This window comes from Onychostruthus taczanowskii, unplaced genomic scaffold, assembly GCF_017590055.1.
Source record: "Onychostruthus taczanowskii isolate IOZ18803 unplaced genomic scaffold, ASM1759005v1 scaffold113, whole genome shotgun sequence".
NCBI lineage: Eukaryota > Metazoa > Chordata > Aves > Passeriformes > Passeridae > Onychostruthus > Onychostruthus taczanowskii.
The window spans coordinates 23,601-30,986 of NW_024497963.1; positions in this window are offsets into that span (position 1 = coordinate 23,601).

Below are 7,386 nucleotides of genomic sequence, written 5' to 3' on the forward strand. Positions count from 1 at the left end.
TAAAGGAATAGATTTACTGTGCACACAGATCTCCACTGGGTATGTGTAATTATGCTAAGGAAAGGCATTACTTTTAAAGTGGATGAATGGCTGATACTTTTTGATTTACTGCTAGAAACAGAAAAATGGTAATGGCATGAAATAAGCATTTGCAAAACCGTTTTGGCAGACAGAAAATGTTTGATTTACCTAGGGCATCTATCAGGTTCTATATTTTAGATCAAAGTAGATAAATGGAAAGGCAAATGGATATTTGGAAAAAAAATCTACTGCTTTTCTGTCAGCCTTGCAAGTAAGTTAAATGTTTGAATGAGGAAAAAGCCCAAGGCTCTTTGCATGGAAGGAAATCATGATTCATCACTGCTCTGGCAATTACAGCTTTCTGTATTTACCTGAAAAGGTGACATGGAAGTCATTGTCACTTTCTCATTCTAGGCTTGAGTGTGAGAGGTGATTTTAAAGGCAGCTGGCAGCTCAGCATTTCCACCTGACACTTGAAGTAGACAATGCATACCCTGGGTCATATTTTCATCTCAGCTCCAAATTTTTTGTTTTCCTTTCTGGTTTGAATTCCCGCTGGTGTAGAAATTATGTTCTAGTTAAGACACACAGATGCAAAATCAAAAGCTACTGCCTTCTCAGATCCTTCTGAAATCTGTGCCATAGGAAATCACCCTGAAGGCAGGGTAAGGCTGACTACACAATTACCTGTAACAAGTCAGGAGGCTGAAGAACCTAAAAAATCAGCTTCTTCCTATAGCAGAATTCTTCCTAGAGGTTCCCAGTAAAAAGCATGATTTCTGATTGTGCTATGATCCTGTTCTGAACTCTTCTTACACTGAAATGCATCCCCAGGAGCTGTGTGGTAGAAGCACTGTGTCCAACCCTCAAAGCACCACCAGCCCAGTGATACATGTGCTGCAATGAACTCTTCTTACACTGAAATGCTGTGTGGAGCTGTGTGATGGAAGCACTGTGTCCAACCCTCAAAGCACCACCAGCCCAGTGATACATGTGCTGCACAGATGGTCTGAACACGCAGAGTTAATCCAAAATGTTTGGGTCACATCCAATTTGTTGTGCTTGTGGAAATCCACAGGAGGGCCCACGAACAGGACCCCCAGCCACATCAGATGCAGTGGCAGTGTGCACACCACACACTGGAAGTGCAGGGGCACTTCCAGGGAGTGTCAGGTTTGCCCTACAGGCACAATAGGATTTGCTCCTGTGCTGGGATTACTTAACATCTGGAAATCCTGACAAACACATAATCCTTGCACACAACCTCTTGACAAATGTCTGGTGTGGGAAGGACATGTCTGGAGAAATTGAGCGTGTGTCCTTCTGCCTGCTCTGTCAGGAAATGATGGAGAGGGGGGTATGGCCTCTCTAGCTCTCTCCACAGCATTATGAACATGAGCAGCAAATCCATCAGCTACTTCTGCATGCATTTATTCTGTGAAAGGGCTGACCAGCTCTTGAAAGGCCAAAGGGCAATCAAAACTCCTATCTTTTGCCTAGACAGGTAAAAAGCCAGCAGGGCTTATAATTACACAGGGAGTTGACTGCTCTCTAAGATGCAAAATAAACAGATATCTGGTGCTGCTGACTTACATGGCCTGTATTTTTAACTCAGTAGCTTATCCTCGACCACTGAAATACTGGGACAGGCTACCCAGAGAGGTTGTGGAAACACCATCCTTGCATTCAAAGCCTGACAAGATCCTGAGCAACCTGTTCAGTGGAGCAAGCAATCTGTTCACTGAGCAACACTCAGGGGACTGTGCTTTGAGCTGGTGGGTCAGGCTAGGTGCTCCTTCCAATTACCACTGTTCCGGAATTCTGTGATGAAGAACTCTCCCTTCAGTTTTGTAGATGCACTTCCCTTCTAAAAAGCAGCAGATTGATCCCACCTCTGCCTTAAGCTTACCTCTGTGGACAGAGTTCAAAGATGCTGTATTTGTGGAGCAGGCCAAATCCTATGCAGTAATCAACCAAAAATGACCAAAAAATATGAAGTTTCACCAACAGGAGACCAAGATACAGGATGCTGGCCCTCTGCTTCATTGCAATACCTGTGACTGCTAAACAGCCCCTGTACAAAGGGTTTTACATGCACAGCTCCACAGATCATCAGAAAGCCAACACATCTTCACACCAGGCTCAGCAAGCAGCACCCAGACCTTTTGTGCCCTTCAATCTCCCCTCCTCTCTCCCCAAGGTCATCTTTAGTGATGTCTCTCTGAAGTAACAATCCCCCTATACAGACTTTCACATACATAAACTCCTAAAATCAAGACTCATGACTGTAAGGCTACCAAAGGCAGGATGCTTGTACACCCATAAGTCAACGTACCTCTGCAAGCTGAAGATTTGTGCACACCCAGAGCTAGCTGGAAATTTTACACTTTGTCTGTAGAAAAAGCTTCCATGCAAGGAATAAAATAAGTCTAAAAATATTGAGCCAGAAGTAAGGCCAGACCATATTTCTCCTCCTGTTATAAATCAGCACTATATGTATATATTAAATCCAATCCCTTGATGTGTCCAATTTTAGTAATAAAAACTTAGTGAGCAAGGCAAAAGTTATTGGGTAGAGATCAATATTCTTGCTTGTTGTCCTTGATTGGCAATAATGTGATGCTTTCTCCTTGACTGTAAGAGGTGCTTTTGTGATTTGGGAGCATAAAGAAATTCTGTACTTGACAGATTTATGCAGTAGGAATACGCTAATGTCCTTTGACCCGCTTAAGAATAAATATGACCTACCAAATTGTCATTTTTATGGGTATTTACAACTGAGGCACTTTGTAAACCTTAGAACTAATATTTCCCAAAGGAAATCTGTGCTCTCGAATCTTGATAAATTATTGAAAAATACAAGCCACTACCAGCCCTACAAATTTTCTCTTCTCTTTCTCCTATATTTGGTTACATAGGAGTTGTCAAAGCAGACTGGACCACTGATCTATTTCACCAGGTATGCTGCTGCAGCCATGGGTAGTGATTCAGAGGATCCTATAGAATTTTTGGCTATTTGATAAAGGTAGTGCAAAAAAAAAAAATCCTAAAACTTGAAAGTTTTCAGTGCATGACTGAAACATTAGTTATAGAATTCTTTAAACTCTCAAATTACTGTTAGAAGAATATTACAAACTATAATTTCCACAGCCCAAATGCCACCAGCTGCATTTGCTCTCATAAATGCTTCAGCTGATAAACAAATAACACAAGGAGTAGAATAAACCAGCCCAATTCACCCAGATGCCAGTGCTCACAGCCTTGTGGGTGTAGTGCAGATATTCCTTAAATTTAATAACTGTTGCTAACCAACATCCCTAGCTCCTTAACTCTGCAGGCCAAGTGACCAGAAGCCTTCACTTAATTGCTATATCTCAGCTCCACTTCACCTCCCCACCCACTTGCCACACAAATTTTTTCACCATATTTATACTGTCCCTGCCTTCAAAGGTTTCAGGAAAGACAAACTAATTTCCCACAGAGATGAGAACTAGTGAGCTGAGGACCTCTGCCCTTCAGAATCCTCCTCTGAACAGGAAGATGACAGCATGTGACTATCTCAATAGCTTGGTCTTAAGGAAAGAGAAGTTTTTGACACAAAACTGAATAGTAACAGTGTCATCCATGCCAGAGTTATGAAAGCTATTTCCTTTTATCCTTATTTGCCATCTGAAAATTAGCAAAGAGTCAGCACTGCTCAGGACAGTATCTAAGACATGAGACTTACAGAAGCTTCTTGTTTCACCTCTTGGTTACATCCCTGCACAACAGTACAGAAGCTCTCAAAGACTTTGAACACACCAGATTTTGAGTAAAGCATCATGACGTGGCACTCAGCTCTACTTTTACTCATTTCTAAGGGCAGCTGCTTTTCTGTTTTTCTTTGCGCATCTGTGGACAACAAAATCTTTTCTCTCGCACAAGAATGTCTTCATTAAGTCAGTTTCTGCCTTCAGCTTATTCTTGTGCATACTATAATCTGTGTATATGCACAAGAAAGGCTTGAGAAGCAGACTGAAAAAACAGGAAGCTGGAATAAACAATGAGGCAGGAACTGTGGGAAACTTAAGCATCTTTTCTTGCCCTTATTGTGCTGCCTTCCTTTTCATTTCTGTTTACTGCTGAATTTAGGATTCCTCCTACATTTGTATGAAACACGATTTCAATGTTCTCTGTTTTGTGACCTCTTTCATGACATAGCACATCTAACACAGTGACCAGGTACAAAGTCAAACAATTCTGAGTTTAACTACTATCCTGAACACTTGGTTTCATATCAGATTTGCCAAATTTAAACATATATTTTTAATTTTTTTTTACACTTAGTGTTGTTCACTGAGTAATAAAAAGGTCCTAAATACCCAACAGTTCAGCAGCTCCTACTCTCTACACTGGATAGTCCATCTCTCTTTGCACAGGTGGTAGGACAGAGGGAGAAATTGCATTTTAATATACAAAACACCCAATTACCCAGTAATCCATGCACCAAACAGCTTCTCTGTCCCATTCATGAACGTCCCTCATTAATGAATCACTCATTTTTAAAGGAGTGACATCTTTTAAAAAAAAAGAATTTATAAAACACTAACATTTGCTGGCTGACACTGAATTTACTTCATGAAACAACAAAAACTTGAGTGACAGGCAAGAGAGGAGTTAAACATAGATAGAGAGTAGTAGTTTCAGCCCAAATCAGCAAAATCCCTTTTTAGCACCTTGAAAAATACCTATTTAAGATGATCAATTTTTTTAATCAAGATAATTACCCTCACACGTCTTTTCCTATCCTTAAGTGTTTAACAAGAAACATCTTAGGCTCTCCTTAGCTCTACTACTTCTAAAGCTTCTAACTGTAAGCAAAGAATCAGATTATGTTGTGAATTGCAACCCTTTTACCTCATGTGAAAGCTTTCCTGTTTGCATTGCAGAAAGGTTTTTTCCACCTTTAATTTTCTGTGCTTTTAAAGTTTAGGGTGAAAAAGCATCTACTGCTCTCAAGATCTCACTAGAGACCACCTGGCCTTTTAGTTTGGCTGCACCAGGGGAGGTTTAGGTTGATATTAGGAAAAACATCTTCACTGCAGAGATGGTCAATTCTACTACACACACCATGGCATTTCAGCCCACCAAAACAGTATCTCAGCCCAGTTCTCCACCATTTCTGAAAAATACATCCTTTAAGTCACAGCGATAAGCACTGTAAATGCACAAGAAAAAAGCCACAGTCAGTTCTATTCCTAAACTCAACTTCCTCAGCACAGCAAACACTGTCTGGATGTCAGGGCAAAGACAGTGAAGGTTTCATTTAAGTCACCTTTAAAGGGTTGTTGTTTTTGGGGTTTTTTTCTTGTTTTTTTTTTTTTTTTTTGTTTTTGTTTTTTTTTTTTTGGGGTTTTTTTTTTTTTTTTTTTTTTCTTTTTTTTTTTTTTTTTTTGTTTGGGGGTTTTTTTTTTTTTGTTTTTTTTTTGAGATATTTAAATCTGCTCTTGAACCAAAGGGCTGCGAATTCCAAGTCTGGATTTCTCTACAGGTAGCACTTCCCATATTGCTATCATTACCTTGCAAACCAGCTTTCACTTAGGAAAAAATGTCACCCTAAGCACAAATACAGCAAAGACAATTTTGCAAACACAACCTAGGTGCAAACTCACAGTCTTAATTGAAGAGGCTGCAAACAACCTGAAAGTAAACAGCCCCACTCACTTCTCCCAGGAGAGCCATGCAATGGAGCAACTTGTCCAGGACTTCAATGTTCTGCTAAAGCCAAATATTTTGGTTTCATTTGCCCTTCCTGCTCTGCCAGGGTTGCCTGTGAGTTCTCACTATCCTCAGTCTCCCCCTAGTGAGGAGTGTGCTGGGATAGGTGTGAGAAAAAAGAACTGAACTCTAACTTGTGATCAGGGAGTCTGTGGAGTCAAAATAATGGAAAAAAGAACAGCCCAGTAGCTGGATCTGCTGCTAAAATGACACTAAATAAAATCTTGTAAGTTTATATATTTTCAGCACCAAAATAGAAAGATGGGTTTTTACTTAAGTCCATCTAAATACTTGTTTTATGGATGGAATGGGAGTTTATGAAGACTGACACATTGATTTAGACCACTATTATTAGCACTGTGTTTTATTTATAATTTCACTAAAGAGACTCCATTTCACTATTTATCTTTCCTGGTTCAAAGGTGATACTGAATCTTCATATAAAATAATTTTCCTATACAAATGGACACTTACAATCTCTGCTGGTTCATAGGTTAACAGCAGGATGCATCTGTGAAGTCTGGGTGGGCAATTACTACTATATTTTCACAACCTATTGTTATTTTTCTTTCTGCTCAGCACAGAACAGACACAAGTAACAGCTACTATGCAAGAGCATAACCTGAGAAAGAAGAGATCCAACAAGAAATGGAGGCCACTATCTGACATTTTAAAAGGGCAAATCGAAAGCAATCAACACCCAACAAAACGCTCAGTGTAAGATGAGGTGATAGCTTAGGATATACTTAGGGTGGTGTAATGAGGCTAACAAGTGCTGTGTGTTTTAATGTAAATTAACACAAGATAATCTCTTCACATATTTAAGTGATGCACTTCAAGTTAATTAATACATATTTAATAGAAGTCTTCTTGAACAGCTGTTATTTACTTCTGGAGTTTCTACACATTAGCACTGGCTGCTTTGTTCTGCTCTGAAGTTGTTCATGCTCCAAAGTACTTTAACAACTTGGGTTGTATAAAAATTGAACAGTCTTCCCAAAAGAGTCAGCCTTTCTGATAACTTAATATTTTCACGTTAAATATTCAAACAGTTGCTGAACAAAAGGTCAAATTCTACTTACAGCATCTGTGTGAAACAGGCAAGCAGATGCTTAATGCTGCTAGACAAATACTTTTGGCTCAAAGAATGATATAGAGCTGGTGATCAGTCACATTTTCAAGCTTGAAAATCGGCTCTCCTTTACTTCTGTTCCCTGAATTCTGCACTTACCTTTCATATGTAACAGTACAGACCCAAATTATGACCTCTTCCTTCCACAGTGCTGGTGTTCCTCACACAGTGTGTTACATGAAATCCAGGCAGTGAAAGTGCTGTCTACAATATTCACTGCATTATTATGAGTATTACACCAACTCACCGAGGCTTCTGTCTTCAACAGCTACTGTGTATATAACATTACTGCCTTTGGACCTTGCATACAGTACTGAGGAAGTTCTCACCCCCTCCTTTTATTCAGATGAAAACCCATTTGAGTTTCAGGCACTTCTGAGTTTTCAGAATGTGAGTAGAAACCAATTCAATAAAGACACTGGCAACCACAAAATTCTTATACTCACAGTGGTGAATGTGACTTTTGACAACAGGCA